Source organism: Rhyacophila brunnea, unplaced genomic scaffold (genome assembly GCF_057557595.1).
Source record: "Rhyacophila brunnea isolate RB1 unplaced genomic scaffold, BYU_Rbru_1.0 scaffold_2, whole genome shotgun sequence".
Classification (NCBI taxonomy): Eukaryota; Metazoa; Arthropoda; class Insecta; order Trichoptera; family Rhyacophilidae; genus Rhyacophila; species Rhyacophila brunnea.
Genome location: NW_028232859.1, coordinates 16,092,114 through 16,113,061, shown reverse-complemented (window position 1 = coordinate 16,113,061; position 20,948 = coordinate 16,092,114). Strand labels below are relative to the sequence as shown.

General features: G+C 33.4%; 1 protein-coding gene across 8 annotated transcripts in view; it reads right to left on the bottom strand.

The window, feature by feature from the left end:
* Nucleotides 1–20,948, bottom strand: part of raskol (Ras GTPase-activating protein raskol) — a 287,813-nt gene that overhangs the window by 29,944 nt on the left and 236,921 nt on the right. The gene's annotated exons all lie outside the window — the stretch shown is intronic.

Sequence of the window (20,948 nt, the reverse complement as noted above, 5' to 3'; positions counted from 1 at the left end):
GTTAATGTGACAATAACTAATATCTTATTTATATTCTTCAGTCATTATAGAATACCAAACTCTGCTTGCTAGTACGTTATCAATAAATAGTATGGCGGTGGACCAGTGCAAAAAGTTATGCGCAGGCTTTATTAATCTAAAGATGGCGGTGCTTGAGGGCATGACCAAAACATTAATTTTATTATTATATTCTTATTTTGCATGTATTAATTTACTATAATATAATAACAATGTCACGACATTGCTCTGAGTTCGTCACAATAGCCCATAACAATACGCACCGTATCATTCATTATGCAGTGTAGATTGTAGGTATAAAATATAAATGTTGACAGAAAGAGGTCATGCAATGCATTATGGTCGGAGGCTAATAATATGTATTGCATTAGGTTTATGTTCCTTTCTTTGGACCGGAAGAAAGCAAACTTAACTGCGAGTAATAAGTTATACACATGACATCCGGTGAAACCCCTTGTAAAAACTATAAGCAAAATAATATCAGAATAACTGATAATAATCGTGACTTTCTTCAAACAATATACCTATTGAATACATTATTTGAGATGTCAATCATGCATGATGCTGCGATTCAAACATAGTTAAATTTTGAAAAGAATGTGACTAATTGTATTTTACACCATAAAACAGTGCTTTAAGTTACATACTGTCTTCAATTAATATATCTGCTTAGGTACAGAATATCCGCAAGCCTTCACTATCATCAGTACATACCTATATAACTATAATATTTCTATAATTCCATAGAAAGAAAAAAAAAATAAAAAGGCACTGTAGGTATTCAAGGAGACATTTAATTTGTTTATAGATACAGAAATTCATACGTCACTACATCAGAATCATACAATATATCACGTTCCTTTTGTGACATTGGCCTAATATAAAAATAATAAAAGACATTATATTATATTACTTGAACAAAAGTATACACACTTATTTTGTATAAAATAATGAATGCCTATGAAAATGTGTTGAAATCGTGAGAATGATATAAATCATTTTGTTAGTACATTTTCATGATCTGAGAATATTTAAATTCGTCGTCATAATAAAATAATAAATATTTACGATTTGGATTGCATTAGGTATGTGGTTCGTGAAATTCAGAACAATGATAACTTAAATAACTAAATATTATCAGACTGCCAGTAGCTAATAAATTATTACGCAAACAAAAAGGGTGAGAAATAACTTGTCAAAAGTAAACAAACACAAAACAACTCATGACACTGTAAAAAAAAAACTTTCGCCATCGCAAATGTTCAAAATGCCAGTATTTTACTATAAATACTATGTAAAATATTTTACAACAGAGGTTTGATCGACAAAACAATATCAGCAAAATAGCAGACAAAAACATCGACAAGAAAGCTTAATGGAAATAAGAGAATTGGAATCAATAAAGAGAGTTTCTTTGCGACACCTTCGATTTGTTTAACTTCAAAGCATGCCGAAATGAGGTACTAATGATTCTAATGAATATCAGTTTTTCAGTCAGAATTAGAGGATTTTACAACCACAAAAGGAACATAATTGATTGATAGAGAACTTTATATTTAATATTATGGTGAATTCCTACATATAAAATTTAAAAAAGTAAGGGAGCCAACAGAGGTGTTTCGAGAAGAGCAGGCCACATCGTTTAAAGAACAGATAATCGCTGGACGAATCTTATCATCCAGTGGTACCCAAACGATTTTATGAGATCTAAAGAGTGACCAAGAGTGCGCTAGATCAATGAGGAGATCAAGTTTAGCGGAAGAGCGTGGCAACGAAAGGCTAAGGATTGGGAAGAGTAGAGAGACCTTCCTCCAGCAGTGAATAATTGAGAGTGGGCGAGATGATGTTTATAAGGTAAAATAATGCAAACATAGCGGAGAATGGAGGTATATATAGATATGGAGGTGTGTATAGATAGTCACATACATTCACATGGTTACAGGAAACTAAAAGTATTTTAATATCTAAAACATGCCACTAAAAAAATGAATCACGAAATGTATTCTTGAAAAATGCTAGACCTTTAGGCACTGCACTAAACGTCAATTAACCTACATATACATATCTCCAATGTCTCAATACGCCCTACAAGCCTATAATTTATTATTATGAATGGTAATTTGCAGCGTGGCCATCCAATCCCGCCCACGCGGAGGAATCTCCGAAATACCACTTGACTAAGGTGTCGCACGAGAGACATCATCAATAACAGCGTGTTATGGATGATATCATCACAATGTCGGTTGTAAGAGGAGTTTCCACGTAGGTTCAACCGAAAAATTTACTTAATTTGTAATTATTATACAAGTCGTTGTTATTGGATCTGTTGAAAATTCTGATGGGATGTTGTTGTTTTTTTTTTAATAACCGGTTCCTATTTGGGAATGAGTGTGTGTATTTTTAGAATAAATTGATCATTATTCTCGTGCAAATTTAAAAATGGCTGACTAGTTGTTAAGCATGTTATCGCGCGCTTATTATTCTCAAACTAGGTATAAGTATTAAAATGAATATTAGTTACATAGGAAACTGAGACACTTTATATACGATCGTTTACTATAATTATACAAACCAAGATGTAAGTTACTTAATAAAAAAAATATAAACTCGATCTGAAATAATACATTGCATGTATGTACTCACTACTGGCAAGTACCTGAGAGACTCTTTCGTAAGTAAGTACGATTCCAGAAGGTATACTTTTACTGCCGGGTAAATAAAAAAAAATAGAAAATATTATAGAAACCTGTAACAAAGAAGATTCTTTTGTCATAAAACTGGCTTTCTATATAAAAACAAAATTATTATTGCCGTGCGATAAAATATGCCATATACTGGCTGCACATGTTATGCGCACGTTTTGGTATGGAAAGTTTAACTTGATTTATGACAGTAAACTTTATAGTTTACATAGGTACTGTTAGTTTATTATGTAAAGTGTAAAGTATGGCCGAATTTTATCCATAAAGGGGTCCAACTTATCGGGACCCTAAACGTGCATAATTAAAAAAAATATTTTTTAAACAGTCTTCTTGATTATTTTGTTCTAAAATCATTTATAATCGAAATCTATCACATTTCAGATTATATTTACATTAAAGGAAAGAAAGAAAAAAAGTGTGAAGGTATGATTCTCAAATGTGGAGAATAATATGGGATATACTTAAAACACGTGTTAAAGAATATTATGTTATTTTCAATATTTATGCATGTATCATAATATGCATTAAAAATTGCCACGTCAACGGAACGCGCAATCATTTTTGCTAATATTTGAGGATATTCAGTGGGCTTTGTATTTGAATGTATTTTGAAGTGGAAGTATAGTAATAAAGCTTTTTTTTTAATCGTGCTAATTTGACTGGTCTTATAAACTAATTTACTTCCAGGTCCTTGTCAATTCGGTGATCATGGGCTATGCTATAGCCTCGTTCAGCCCTATCGTAAATGCAGACTTGGCGGAAAGTTATAACGATAATAACTTATTTTTATAATAGTAATAGCTTACTATCGGTTATCGGTTACGAACTCGCGAGTCTCCAACCAGTCAAAAGCGGAGACATTTACAGTCAATTGCGAATACACGAGTTGACAGACTCAGAATCAATCACGTCATATTATAAAAAAACATATTAATTTTGTTGTATTAAAGGTTATGGAAAAATCCAAGGTCCACTATAGTCAGGCGTAACATGAAGCTGCAAACTTAGATGGTAGAGATAGTTATTGCTCATACTTAGAATGCAATGTGGTAAGCTGTTTAAAAAAAACATCGTCCCATCCCTTAAGGGAAGTCGGCCACCATAAGGGCGATCTTTGCTATATGAGTGTTGTATATTGAAATAAATGATAATACTTTGAATGAAATATTCAATCGACAATCTTTATTTATTGCGAACTTGTTGTCATATTGCATTCTAAGATATTCAGGGCCAATATAGTCGGCCTTAGGAAAAATCATTGATTATACATATTTACTTTGTTGGAATGTCGAACGAAAACTGAGATTACGAGATAAGTCCTTTTCACATTGATTTTTTTTAATGCACATCAATTGTCCACTCGTCTCAAACACGTTATTGATGTGAAAAAATATGTTCATATTATGTAATGTTATGGAGCTGATTTCAATTTAAAAAAAAAACACAATTCCGATCCAAACACAATTAATTATCGTGATCATATAATATTATCACGTGCCATCATCATGTTTGTAAAGAAACGTAAGAACATTTTTAAAAGGTTCAAAAAGGTTTGACATCCGTGTGTTAGGTTAATCGCCCCGTAAATGAGATTACAATCAATTGTATGCACTCATAAAATCAATAATATGATATAACGGTGCAACGACAACATTCATAGTGAAGCCATTGTAGGGAAACCAAGATATACTTAAAATACATACGATATAGTTATAGTACGTTAATACTTATCGAATGAAAGATGCGCATGTAGATACATAATTTAAAAAGAATTATAAAAAAGTGTATCATTAACCATGCCCCATGTTGGCAGACCAAAGTAAAGTCGTGAATAAGAAAACAATCTTCAGTTTCCAAACGTATCATGCCTATGGACCCCTTCTTGAAGCAAAAACCTGACCATGAACCCCCAAGTGAAATGACTCTACATAACTGCATAATAGAAAAGTTATAAATTTAATATCTTGAATGGTAAATGATCATGTAAACATAAAATATAAATAAAACATTTTGATATTTAAAGTAGTATTTATTGAAATTATAACTCTTGTTTTAAAACACAAAACACATTTTTTCAATGAAATGGGTGAACCTGATGGGGTGATATGAGATTGTTTATGTTCGGCTCTATGTTTGTGAGTAACATTCGTAAGTTTTCACGAGCACTAATTTCCAATCGGCTTCTTTTTTCGTGATGACGTTCATAACTGCACTAAATCCATGTTCTACTAAATAGGAAGACGGGAAAGCAATTAACAGTCTCCGTAGAGTGTGACCCGTAATGCAGGATATAAAATTGTTATCGGGTTTTTGTAATCAGAATTTGTGGTTCAAACATTGGTTTCGGCTCCTCATTTGGGGATAATTCAATAAATTGCTCCTGTATTAGTATGGATTCATGAGTTTGTGGGTCAGCTGGGAACACCCAATCTGGGATAATCAAGTGAAGAATGTCTTCAAATCTTTGGCTGAGACGAAGAAGAGCCGTTAAGTGTTAACAATAAGCTAGCAAATCATCATCTCGTGTTTCCAATTTTGAAAGATTTGGAAACTGAAACTCAAACTTTGTTTGTATAGATTATTTTTTTGCAACAAATATATATTATTCTTTTACTTTTGATTATATTTAATTGATCACCTCGTAGCTTCAAATTGATTTCGTTAAATTTGGCAAATAAATCAGTATAAGCTATGTAATTTTTTGAATTAATTAAATTGAGCCGCATATCATTATCATTGTATTTACTTTCCAGGAATTCCAACACTGAATAAAAGAGTGCATAAAATCAACCAACGAACTGCTATTTATTTTAACTTTCATAATAATGAAAATATGTCATAAATATTTTTTTATATTAAACCTTTCGCGGACCCCCCGGCGTTGTCCACGCACCCCCAAATTATTTTTAATTTGCCACAAACCTCTTCAGCAGTCACAAGGACCCCTGGGGTTCTGTAGGAACCACTGATCTATAATAAGCCGAAATCAGATGTTACACGAATTCGCATTCAGACAATAGTGAATAGTGATGACTGATGGGGGATGATACAATAGGCATCTAGCATTTAATTTGTTTATATATGATGTTATTCAGGAAATTTAAATATTAATGTATTACGTACAAGTAGATTCGACTTTAAAATGCAATCAGGCTCATAGGTGGGTATATAAAACAGCTGTCGTCCCAATTATTACTGTGCGTAAACTAATCATAATCAAATAACTTGAGTCGTAAACGTCCAGGTTCACGTAGATAATATCTTAATCTTAGAATGGTTTGGGTTCAGGGCCCTATCACAGTTCAGAGCAGTGATAGACAAGGAAAATATGGCCACAATCATCACCAACAACGGAGCACAGATAGGCGTAGTCGTTTAAAAAAACCCCAGATCACGACTGAAATGTCCGTCTGTTTTTTTCGATTAAAGGTATGTATGTACACGTACATTATAGATTAATTAAAACAATAACACATGTATTTAATAATATATATAAAAGTCAAAATATGTTTATTTGATTTCCTTTTCCTACGTGGTATCAACTGACATCAAAATAAAAAGTTTTTTTGTTAATATTACCTTTCTGACAGTTCCAATTTTCAATTTTCACGGCAGATAAAGTTTGCACATCTTGATTTCGATCTTAAGTTCTTTTGTTCGACTTGGCTGTCAGAATTATTTTCATTTTGACATGTTATCTGCTTAGATATAAATATTTTTATATCGAAGAATGTAATAGTTATTATCTTGTATAAGTGGTAAGATAAATGTAAATGGATCAATGAAGCGACCTTGTGCGAAAGCCGGGTACTTAAGCTAGTATTTAATAAGATTTATTTATAACGGAAGTTCTTCGATTTCAGTGCGTTTCCAACTACGCTAGAAATACCACACACCAAGACGTCGACTCCAGTCCAAAAGTAAAGAAAATTTTCTCAACAAAACGTCTAAGAAGGACCATAAAAAAATCATCATGTAAGTATGGTTATAGGCTGATTATATATTATATTTTTTGAATGCCAGTCAGTAGCCAGGGTACATAGGGCATATTGTATTTATATTGCATGTCTTGTTTTCGATACGTAAGCACTTTGTTGTAATCGTAATGCGAAGCAACAGCTTCAATAAATAAATAAAAATAGAAGTCAGCATTCTAGGTAAACGTTATAAATTCAACAGAATATTGTAATGAACGAATTTTACGGTGTCGTTAAAAGTTACCGAGCTACTTGAGTGAAGCTAATGACTAAAGGAATGTATGATATATATTTTTATGTTCCATATCGGAAATTTACTAAGTGGTCTAATAAATTACAAACTAGGAATGCATTTCACACCGTAGACAGGTAGCGTATTTTTATTACTATGGTACACACAAAAATCGATTCTATAAATACGATTGTATTAGTACATACTTATCTAAGCACCGAAACAATATTATATTATTTTCCTAGCTGATGATAATGTTGTTTCATTATTTACTTAGATTAAATGGTAAATTATATTAACATAATATTCTGAATAACGTCATTGGCAAAACCTACAATAATTAAAACATTTTAAATAACCAATAGGTACCTACACATCTAAGAACATTAAAATAGTTTTTTTTAGTAAAAAAATAAACTAACAAATTTAAAATATCGACATACAGTACTTTCTCAGTAATCCGCCACCCCAAAAACCAGACAAGTGTCCAATTAGTAAAAGCGGCGGATACATACAAAATATGGTAAAAATTAAAACAGGTATTTCGTAAAAATAGTTTTTTTGGGAAATTTGTACTGGCAAATTACGGTTTTATTTATAATCAAAATCAAGTATTTACTAAATTATACATATTTATAAACTAAATATTAAACAGACACAACCAGTTGTTCAGTGAGGCAGATATTCTTGAACGACTTAGGATTCCTGGCTTTCCCTATGACCAAAAGCTTCACATTGTGTGTCCTGGTTGCATTGCATAATTTTATTGTGATGCGGTCTTTTGGCACTTTCCTCCCTGGTACATTACTTTCTTCGCGATGAACGTACGTTTTACGAAGGAGAAGTTTCCAAAATAAACCCGTCCCATCTGCCTTGTAAATTTGTACGCGGCGGACTACTGAATTTGACAATCGAATTATAGAGCCTGATTTTGTGCTTTCAACTAGTAAAAATAACGGCGAATTGTAGTAGTTGTTGGATAATCGAGCGGCAGATTACTGAGAGTATACTGTACATAAAAATCGTTCCAATTTAGGTACCTACATTCCATTCATATTTTCTAGAAAAATCGATGTTTTTTTTTAAATTAGAAACCAGATAGGTATCTTAAAACTATGAATTAAAAAAAATCGTTTTATCTCCTAAAGAACTTACCAAACTACATTTTAATGACATATTCATAAAATACGAAGTACTAAGTACTGAATAAATATTTGTTTTCCAAAAAACGTATATTTTATTTAGTTTTTTTCTCTAAATTGTATGTTTATTATAAGATTTTTTTTCAATATAATTAGATACTTATTGAGTATGTTTAATGGAAACTATCCATAAAATATATGGGATTGAAATTTTCAAATTCCCATGCAGAGGAAATAATCTAAATATTTACAACCATAGTTAGTTGTTCCAAGATTCATATTTTTTAAAACAAGTGTCCGATTATGGGTTCCGTATTATGATACACAGTACCAACGCGTTAATGACATGATAGTGCGTACTTTTTACACGCCTACGATTGGTTTTGAAAAATAGTCAGATGTCAATAGAAAGATAGGTACCTACCTACAACTGGTACAAGTCAGGAGATTGTGACTCGACGAATGAATAGGTAGGTAGGTATTTATTAGCTTTGCAACGTGTATTCTGGCGGGAGAAGTCACCTGTGTAAGCTGGAACAGGTTTTTCTGGAATTCAAGGGAGTCGACACTCGACACATAGCCAATGGGATAAAGGTGCTCACAATACAATACTTTACTGCTAACACCGTCGCAATCACAAACTATCGCGGCGAATCGTTTTCGATCAATAGCATGTTAAATATTATACATACAGTAACATAATACGCAGGCTGTAATATCTAACGAAACCAAAATAGTTTAAGTAGTTTCAACTAACAATTTAAAATAAATCCTCGATATATTTTCCTCCCATGGCCGGGTCAAAAATCCAATTAAAGATGTGGTCTCGTCTCGTTATCTTAGTAGGTTGATTTTTTACAATATTACATTATAGCTGGTTCATGTGATCACAAATGTTTTTTGGGTCGATGTAATTTATAGAATTCGTAATCGGTGATACTAAACTAAGTACCTACTACTTCGGTTGTTGAACCATTTCAACACAGATGATTTTATTTCGGAGCTGTAAAGTTGTGAAAGGTTTAAGTTGTTAGGTCCGGAAATCGCTATCTGTTGATTCGGCTCTACTTGATTGCGTATTTATTGTAATAATAAAAAAAATACTACAACGCACATTCTAGGAGGATGTCATGTCGTCCATAGCATCGTTACAATATAATGTAATATTATTATATTGTTATTAAACATCGAAATTGTATTGCGGGGAGTACATCTTTAGATGGGCGGCAACTGACCACAGATACTCTGATCGAAATCGCAAAAATCTAATAAATAAATGACCACCCAATTAAATTGATGGTTTGTGAATAAATAAATGGCTCGCTAGGTAGATATAGTTTCCTTCTCATGGACATAGTTATAAACGCAATTATCTCCAAGTACAAAATGTTAACTGTCCGTAAAGTGATTGATACTGTTCAACGGTAAACCGTAATATTCACGTAGTCATATTATTGCTAAACGCTGATTTGACCACAATAAAAAAATCTTAAATAATGACAGCCCCCCCGGGCTTCGAGCACAGACAATCGGTTGATAGAATAGTTAGTTACGCGGCTGACGAGAGCAGATTGGGAAACGCAACCGAGATTAACGTAGGTACAGCGTTCTCTCGATCATAAATTTTAGCAAATTGACTAAGCGCCACCTCTTATACTATAATATTATGTATTATAAAGAAATTAATGTTTGTCTGTAAGTACAATATGTACACAATAAGCGACAGTGAAAAGTAGGGCGATGTTACAGGGTCGGAAAGGAGATAAGACGAGGCGTGTGTCGTTTATACACTGACAATAATATTATTGGTATATCACAATTAATTAATGTTTATTTTTCATTGGCCTTAGTTACTCGTTACCGGTAGTAGTGGTGCAACATTATTGACAGTAGAGTAGAGTAGAGTAGAGTTAGCCATAGATAGACGTACAACATATCTGCACAATAAATAAATAGTAGGTATTGTGCTACAAAAAAATGAGCCAAAATTGATCATAGTCTTTCTCGTCCGGAGAAGGGCTATTTGCACATGTACTGCACGTACCTATGTTATAATCTAACAAAGCAATTGTTTTATATGCATATATACCTTACAAAAATATTCTCTCTTGTCCGATATCCACAGGTCATGGGCTTACCGATTATTAACTTGAAATTTATATCTATAAAGTGATGTCATGATTTTTTTCGTAAGTGAATTTAGCAACATAGTTAAACTTGTCTCAGACCGCTGTTGGAATAACTGCCGCAAATAATAAAAAAAAGTAATTTATAATATTTATATTCACTGTGGAAGTATTTCCATAGTACCTACCGTACCCACCAAGGTACAATCATACCCGCCGATAAGAGCTGACACATTGAGGCAAACCCTGCTCGTTGCACGCAATCATATTAAAAATTAATTCTGCAAAAATATTTTTATAAAAAACTATTATGATAGGAATAAGGGCGTCACCAGTTGCCACGGGACAATTTTGAATAATAATGGTCTCCATCGTCCGCGGCGGTCATATCATCTAAAAAAACCACCGACCAAATTGCATCATTGCGTATCCCTATCATGCCTTGTACTAAGTCATAAAACAACATTAATTTGCAATAATTTGGGAATTGAGATTCATGATACGCATTTGCTGTAGGCCTCTAACATTTTTCATGAATATTGAATTGTGAAAGATTATATTATTACCTCGGCTTAGACAGGTATTTTAATTGGCGACGTTATCAGTAGGTACACCATATGTGCAGAGCTATGTCGGTGATGTCACATGGCGCAGATCAAAGAAGTTAAAAAAACATTTTTCTATAGAGATGGTGTCTATTTTATGTACGAAATTGAAACAAAAAGACTTCTGGTCTACTGATTAAGTTAACTACAAGTGACTTCGCAAGACTCTTTTAAGTTTAAGAGAACTTCACACCACTGCTATGACATTCCACCATCATTTCAGATTCAGTTATATAAATTACATGTGTATATGAGCAGATATTGGCAAAATAAGCCTTACATATTTGAATTCTAGATAGGATAGTGTATAATTAAATTCGATTCCACTTTCATTTGATATTTCAGGCATCTTACAAAATAAAATATTGGCGTATAAAAGCAGAATAAAATTTAGATATTTAATATCTTACTATAAATATCTGTGGAAAGATATTCCGTTGTCAATTTTATGTACGAAGCCATAAACAATACGTTGACCGTTACTTTAACAGAAATGCTAACATATGATAATATGTAAACAAAGGAACATACTTCAAATCAGAATGCGAGCCACCATGTTGTTTTTGGGACTGCCCAATAGAAGAAAAAACGATGTACTTATTACCAATACAACCCACTGAACCACACGCACAATCGTTCGATTCGAAAATCAAACTGCCTTCAAAATTCCTAATACAGAATGCGTATAAGATGTTATCTAGAGTCCAAATCCTTTGGCGCGGATGCCATTTAGAAAGTGAAATGAACTATGTTATTTCCTCGTAATAAATAAAATAGCAAAGAGTTACTATATTATTATGTTTGGCAAGCAGTAAAATGCCAAGAGTGGCGCACGGCACGGGTAGGATTTTATTGACCTTGACCTTAGCACCCAGGACGCGTTAAATTTACTGCTGAAGAGCATTCATTATCTCATCATCACCATCGGGGTCTTCTTGAGAAGGAAATAAGCATACATCACATATCGCCGATAAACATAATCAACACCAACAAACAAGCCGACGTAATGATTGCAACAAGGATGAAGCCGGCGATGACTCAGATAATCGTGTTCGTTCGTGGTCAATCAATTTAAATTGCCGAAAGTTGTCGTAGTAGGTACCTATACTTATTGCTGTTTTTACTTCTTATAGCATAGCGTAACAACTGATAAACCAAATAGATAATCGGTATAATGAAGTTTGTAAAGTTGACAGTTATTAAAATTGAATTAACATTTATTAATTATTATTGTGCATGTCACAAACGAATGGGAAGATTAGCACAACAAAGTCAAGTCGATAAGTGGGTTGCCTCCTGGGTAGGTTTAATTCTCGATTCAGAAGAAATATGGCATAAACGCCATAAACACTCGTATTGATGAATATGCTATGGCCTGTCATTGAGTTGTAATGTAAACCAAAGAAACGAACGACCGCTAAACCACTGGGACAGAACTGTGAGGGTTTCGCAGTGTTTGGTGGGCGCATTACATCTGTCTGGATTGTAGATAAGAATTGCGGAGGTCGATCCATCATCAGTCGAATTAGTACTGCTCCTGACGGATGCCACCAAGTGTCGGCATAAACACAACGGAGAACAGAAAAAATGACGAAGGAAAGTTCCTATCCGTTTTCCATTAAAAAAAATAGGTATGTGATACATAGATACAGTAAATAAACAGATGGAGTGTTTATATATAGAAATGCTACGAAATTATTGGCCATGAAAACATGTAAACTAAACAGAGTCCGCTGAAAACGTGGGAACACGTCACAGTGCTATTTTTTCATAACGGTCAATTCGTTACGGTTACACTATTATAGCCACTGACATTAATATGGACGAATCATCTGGGAATAAAAATGACACTCACTTTTTTGTCGGGTCTGCCGAATGGCATAACGTCGATGCACATCAAATATGGTCTATGTGACGATTTTACGAAAATGAGCTAAATATACAGTTTTTTTTCTTTTTTTTTTCTTTACCTTGTAAAATTTGAACCATGTGATAATAACAAAAATTAAGGGAGATAGAAAACAAACTATGTGCCAACATTCAAAACTTTGCATTTAAATATGAACCATGTGACCTTACTGCACATGCGTCATATTGATTACGTGGCTAGTACCGGGTTTATGGTCACATGGTCCGTATTTTACATCATGATTTCACTTGTACGTGTCCTAGTTGTTTTTGGAGTGTAAAACTATATAAACCACACCTAATATCACTGTTTTAGTACCTGTGATCATTTGGTTTATAAATTAGCGGTAAGTTATTACATTTTATTAAATAAATTTGATGTATTTTCATGTAAATATGCTGTGCGAATCAACTGGAGAGTGGATCCCACAAAGTGATATGGATATTTCTTTACCAATGGATTCTGATATTTCACTAGTTCAGAAAATTAAAAAAAGGAGAGTCTTGGGGAAATGGTATGTCGGCTATAAAAAACATTGCGGAAAATATCAACAAAGCCAATCAAAGCAAGCAAAGTCTATGGGAATAAGATGTTCACACAAATTACCCAAGGTGGCATATAAAAATTCTTTAAGTTGTCAGAAAATAACAGAAGAGGATCGCCTGCACATATTTCACAATTTTTGGATGTTGAAAACTTGGTCAGAGAAAAAAGCATATTTCCTGGGCTTTGTAGCAACACGTGCTGTAAGAAAGCGTTGCAGTGAAAGTACAGCTATCACGAAGAAGAATCAAGAGCACGGTATATATCTTTTTACCAAGGACGGGGATAAACATAAAGTGTGCCGCAAAATGTTCATAAATACTTTGAGCATCACACAAAGCACCAACATAAGATGGAGTTATCAGCAACACATTATTATTAATGACGGCGAAAATGTTCCCCCCAACAATACAATTAAATGAGTGGCCAAGCAAACTGAAACTGTGGAGAATGTAAAAAAGTGGCTAAATCTTCTGCCAGTTGTTCCAAGTCATTATTCTCGTTCTCAAACAAAACGACTATATGTCGAATCGTCTTTTTTATCAACCCAAAACATGCTATCAGTCTTCAATATGTGGTGCACAGAGAACAATGTGCTAACTGTGAACAAAAACTTTTCCAGCAACGTTTTAAAGGCTAAAAAAGTTTCTATTCACCATCCACGCAAAGGTCAATGTGATATTTGTGTAGGATTTAAATGTGAAACTCTTGGGAAAGAAATTTACGACCAACACATAACACGAAAGGAGCAAGCTAAAAATGCCAAGGACACTGCTAAAGAATCTACCAGCGAGACTACATTAGTTTTAACAATGGACTGGCGGAGTGTGATGTTCATAACACGAAAGGAGCAAGCTAAAAAGGCCAAGAATACTGCCAAAAAATCTACCAGCGAGACTACATTAGTTTTAATAATGGACTTGCGGAGTGTGATGTTCATAACACGAAAGGAGCAAGCTAAAAAGGCCAAGAACACTGCCAAAGAATCTACCAGCGAGACTACATTAGTTTTAATAATGGACTTGCGGAGTGTGATGTTCATAACACGAAAAGAGCAAGCTTAAAAGGCCAAGAACACTGCCAAAGAATCTACCAGCGAGACTACATTAGTTTTAACAATGGACTTGCGGAGTGTGATGTTATGCACTAAATTGCTGGTATCTGCTGTTTACTACAAACAGAAACTACAACTACATAATTTCATCTTATATGTCCTAAATAATGCGGACGTGACTCCCTACGTGTGGCACGAAACAGGTGGAGGTGTGACCTCTAACGAGTTCACAAGTTATATTATCAACTATTTAGGGACCAAGCCACGTAACTATAATAAGATCATCCTAATTTCTAATGGTTGTAATTACCAAAATCGGAATCGAATACTGGCAAGAGCTTTAAGTGACTACTCAAAAATGACATAAGTCACTGTAGAACAGATATTTTTGACCATACTATGATGGAAGCCGATAATGTCCATTCTGTGCTGGAGCATTACTTCAAGCCCCCAATATATTATCCAAGTGATTATTTATCACGCATGCAAATGGCTCGACCCAAACAGCTGTATAATATTAAAAATGTTCATTTTAATTACTTTTTAATTTACGAAACTTTAAATACGAATTTAACTTCTTTAAGACCAGGAAAGAAAGTAGGGGATCCTGTTGTCACAGATTTGAGGGCTCTGGAATATGGCAAGAGTTGCTTCAACGCCGCAAGACTGGCTATGTTCTCCCATTGCCACTGTATAACAGACCCCTTGCCTTGCCTGACTCCAGATTTAGGCATTTGCAAGAATTAAAACTTGTGATAGACAAAGTTCATCACCCTTTTTATGATTCCCTAATGTCCATGTAGGAATTGGAGCAAAAACGTTAATTTAGTTTTTGTGTGTTGTGAATTATGTTCAAATTAATAATGTCAATGTTGTATAAAAACACTTCGTTTTGTTGGTCTTATTTATAGTTATTATTTTGTTTGATGTAGTATGTACGATTTGAAATAAAAATAACATTAAAATGAAGTTGTGTTTATTTTTTCAATAAAGAATGATTAATATTCATGCTTTGAATATTGTTAAAGAATAACAATTTATTCTTAAAGAAAGAGGGAAAATTTAAATGAAGGCCTCGACTTTGAGTTGAAGGTTACGGGTTTGATTCCCGCTACACCGCCAACATGTTTTACATGGATGTTTTTACTGTGTAAATATGGGTGCTGGTGCTGTAAGTCTGGGTGTTGTGATGACCCAATAATAAGTGTTAAACTTCATGGGAAGATGGAAAAAACATTATCAGCCGAAGTCAAATAAATGTTTGCCAAAACAGAAAATTAATTAATTATTTTGTAATAAAAAATTCATATCCTCTGCATATCACTACACAATTCCATTGCATAGTATATCCATAACATTCACATAAATTTTGTGATAATAGAATCTCATATTTTAATTCTGTTAACTAGACACTAGACTAGTGCCTAGTTATCAAATTTGAATAATTTTGAATGATATATTTTGATAGCTAGTATTAAAAATGGTTCATGTGACGAAAACTGTGCATAGAATATGAACCATGTGCAAAAAACGCAGTAAAATGCCATTTTCTTGTTCAAAATAGTAAATATTTGCAATAAAATGTATTCTCACATTGAATAAATATTTTTTCCCTAATTTGTCCATTAATAGAAGTGTTATTTTCCATTCCGTTTTTTTTTTAAACAGTTTTTATCGATTTTCTTAGAATGTACTCAGAGTCACATAGACCATATTTGATGTGCATCGACGATAATCTGTTCTAACGCCATTACAATAAAGGTGATATTGCTATAATTTCCCGACGCTTTTTGTCGGGTCTGCCGAACGATTCGGTTCGAACGGGTTCGCCCAAATGAACATTGACACTAGAAACACTATTCTAACGCCATTACAATAAAGGTGATATTGCTATAAATTCCCGATGCGTGATATCTGATATCGCATAATGACGTCTACCTATACATGTGCGAATGTCGCTGTGCGTGAATTTAATTGCTAGCTACTGTATTGAGTGCGTTGTCCATTAATAATGTCATTGATTATAGCACCAGTGAATGCAATTGGAATACTAAAACTGGCCTTGAACTAGGCTCCGTGCTTGAGGTGGTAGCTACTCGTACGACTTGCGATATAGAATATAGATGGAGTAATTTTATTTTAAAGACGAGACCAGCTAGCTTTTGCATATCGATACCGTATTTCAATAGGGAAATGAAATAACCCAATAAACCTTGTTCCAAGATAATGGCGCTTGATTTTTTTTGAGAAATTCTCATTTTAATTTCAATGCCTTGGTTTTGAGGAAAATGTAAGTTTTTTTTTAAATCTAGTTTAGTGGAATTCAATAATGCACAATGAAATTTTACGGTTTAATAAGAAATTAACCCAGACATTTCAGTATATATGTAATTGAATTAATGATTAATCTCAGAAAGGGTTATTCGATTTTATGACACATAGAAGAAATTGACTATCTTTTCTCTCTTTCTCTCTCTATCTATAAAACTCTCTTTATAAAAGACCTTTCTACATCGAATGGCATTAACCCAAAACCTTGAAATGTTGAGTTGTTTCCTAGTTAAAATCGGATTTTGATATATAGAAGGTACAGTCATTAGATGAAACAATGGAAGAAAGTGATGTTCTACCACTTGAGTCGGTATATCATATTTTAGGAACTGCGAGTGATGTATTCCTGTAAGTGCGTAATAAGGATAATCAAATTAAAAATTCCAGAGTAGACAGGTACCTATAGGATTGTCAAAAATAGGTAAATGTGATCAACTGTTCAATTTTGTTCTCACAATACTGAGCGATGATCTCACGGTGTTTACACCAAAAAAGTCTACGTTTTGTATTGCTCTAATGACGCCACCCAATTCAAATAGATTATTATTGTTCAAAAAAGTGATTTCCCAATACCTTGCCAAAATACCCGATCCAATGACACCTTTCAAAATCGTTTGAATGTTAAATAATTGAAATGATTACAGTAAAGATTGCATTATTTCAAGTTGGCACATCTTTTCAGACGAGTAAAGGTTATTGTTATCAAATCTGAGGAATTAATCATTTTCGTGGTGGTAGGATCGAATCCATTTGGACGTTTTACAGATAGACTGACATTATGGACACCTGAATAGTATAAATTTAATAATATTATTGACTCGGGGGAACAACTAAGCTAAGGTAAGAAAGGAGAGAGTATAATCTAATAAGTAATAAGTTACATAAATATTACAGCAGTTATTCTAAACAGTTGACACGGTAACACAATTTGAGGTTCTAATCGGATGCCTTTGGAATCAAGTAAGACGTGTTAACTGTGACACTCAACTATATTAGACAGCTCGCGGTTAACACAATTATGAGCGGGCCGTGTTAACGTCACGCCTGACTGTTAACTTCCCGGGATAATTTACTGCCTGAATACAACATACATAGATTAAATAAATACGACATTATCATATTTATCACTTTTCAATTGATTTTGGAGTGATTTGTTAGAATAGCCCTGTATGAGCTTATGAAGGAAATAATTTCGTGATTGCAAATTATTTGACAATTTACAAGTGGGTTATAGTTTTATAGCATGTAGAAGAATTTTTCCGGATGACTCTCACGACCTAGGCCGAGACTCGCTTAGCAAAATTTTAGTTAAAAATACGGTACCAAAAAGGACAACAAATCTTATTAACGAGTTGGTAATGTAGATGTCATTATAATGATACAGTAATTGTGGCTATTGTCGCAGAACCTCGGGTGAAAAATATTGTGAAGACGAAAAAATATGATTGGTTTACAAATTGGAAGGTTACGTAAAATTGTAGTAAAGAGCTTGGTATGTTACTTACATTTTGTTCACTAATCATATCATTAAAAATGTTCATACAATGCAAAAATTGATAAACTAAAATCTTAAAATACCTTTTACCAAATTATATGTAGAGAGAATTAAAGCCCAAGGACGAAATGAATACGTTCAGAATATTTCAATTTGTCAGATGACGGAACAATAATGTGTGCAAAAATAACGGCGTTACTTATCGAGAACATACTTAAAACCGGTTGGTGTTTATAAAAATTTAGTATCATTCGGAGTATTGCTGACTGTAGCTATTATCTAAACCAGGGGAGGGCAAACTTTTTGGCTATAAATAATGAGTGAATTTGTCTGAATTGAGGGCATTGTAAAATTTGGAGATTTCTTCACGACGATGCAATTCTCTTAAATCAGTGTCACACTGCAGATCAATAATCTCAAGTTGTATCTCTGTCGGTACACTATCAATATCTATTGAAAATGGATCGCGTATGTACTATTGCTAAACAATTTTTAATCTATTGTCAATATTTTTTAAAAAAATATATAAAAAAGTTATTCGTTATCAGAAGTACAATTAATAATATCGGGCCGCAAAAAAATACCCGGCAGGCCACATGCGGCCCGCGGGCCGCAGTTTGCCCCCCTCTGATCTAAACTGTGCCGAAGTGGAAGCACAGCTCGACAGTGTGTGATACATGAATCATGAATTGGGCATATTAGTAGATAAAATTCACCGATCGATTGCGAAGTCTATACGAGGAAATCAGGAGAGATTAAATAGAATTGCGTGCCGGCTGACTAACGAGATTCGATTCCCAGTAGTGCAAACCGAAGCACGATCGTCAGACGAGACAAGACAATACGATATAGTCATCGCCGTTGGGATTTGATCTCGGGTCGGCGAGAGTAATTTAGCAACATTCTGACTCATTCGTACACCTTTCGAGGTTTCCAAAGGTTAACGTACCTACCGGAGTGACAAAAAATTGGCTTTGATCGGCGTGACTTATTAAACAAAAAAGACAATATAGGTACCATTAGACTTCAGTATGTGAAGTTGATGTTCCGTCAACATCACTTGTCATTAGTCATCCCACTATTATTGTTAACTAATAACGAGACCCTTAAGGGGACGCTCTACAGAATTGCCCTTGAGAATTGAAAATATGATTATTTTATATGTGGTCCGGAATTATTGGTCTACTAATAATATACAAAGGTTACCGACAATGCTTGTGTCAAAAGTAAATGGTCTCTAAATTAAATTTAAATCATAAACACGTTCGAAGTCGAGAAAGAATGGGGTGACCAAAAAAATTATATCTTCTAATATACGTAAATGTTACTAAATTCAATTTGTTATCAGCAGTTTGGTGGAAAATTATTGCAACCAATATGTCAATTTCAATTATGTGGTAGCCACGATATAAACTTAATAATATATTAATAACTTTTTAACCTGAAATTGTCCGAGAACTAAACATATGAAGGATGTTGAAATACATATCTACCAACATTTTTATTTCATGTGCTATCGAAAAAACATTATTAATGAATAGTATTTATTTTTAATGTGTATGACCTCTTACATAATAAAAAATAGGTACATATTGTTTAATTCTAATGCATATTTTAAAAAATGTAGAATATAGTGATGTATGTTTATTATAAAAAGAAAGTGACTTTTTATTACTTACCCGATTGGTTTAAATTTAGTCTGACATTTTTACAAACAAATTACTTTTATCCTAGTGAAAAATAGGTAGGTAAGTACAACAATTAAAACCAATGCAAGAAATAATTTATATCAAATATGATTATAACGTGCAGTCACCACAAAGGATTTTTTTTATTCAAAGCTAGGCGGTCATCGCAAAGAACACCGACAATCACATCTTTATTTATACATACGCCCAGGGCTGTCGCAATTTATTTATTATTATGTTGTTTTTAATTGTGTGCAATTTGGCGGAAAAATGTAATATAGACTGTTGCTTACCATTCTTCACCATCCAATGAGCTGTATACTATTTGTTATTTATCGTAATTTTTCGATTTCACGTGAATTTTCCTTAAATATAATCTATTGTATTAAATTTATCTACTTTAAATTATCACTAAACTTATTCGATTTGTTTCTTCGTTTTCACTTTTAACTGCACTAATCGCATTCAGCTGCTAATGACACTGATGTGAATATAAAACTTCATATGAGAATATATTCACATGCTCACACTGCACGTTGACCATTCAAAAAGTTATCTTGACGTTTTGGCTGGGCTGGAGTTTTTTTACGCTTATTTAAGTTTTGTGCATCTAATATCCACTGTGGTTCACGTAGTGGCATGGACCTGTTTTTTCTGGGGACAACTAATTCAGGAAGTAAAGACCCATAATAGAATTTTTCCAGTTTTGGTTGCATCATATTCCAAAACTCATCATCCGTAAAAATCGTTTCCGATTTTATAAATGGAAATTTCTCGGTGTACATAGTAAACAAACAGTATTTTCTATTAGTAATATGAAGTTGACCTTGAATCTGTAATAAAATAATACACAATTATAAAATTTTTAAATACAAAAAAACACATTTTCCAAGCTTTCCGTCGTACTCACTCATGAATGTCATTCCTCATCTAGATATATACAAATTTTGATGTTATCTTACAAAGTAAACGTTCTCTGACCTTTTCATTATAAATGCATGCAAATGTAATGTGTTCAAGTAATTGATTTGGATTATAGACCGTCGTATTATTTTGTCGAAATCATAAAGATACTATAATATTAATTGAGTATCAACCCATGTTCAATTTAAATTTGGTTATAATA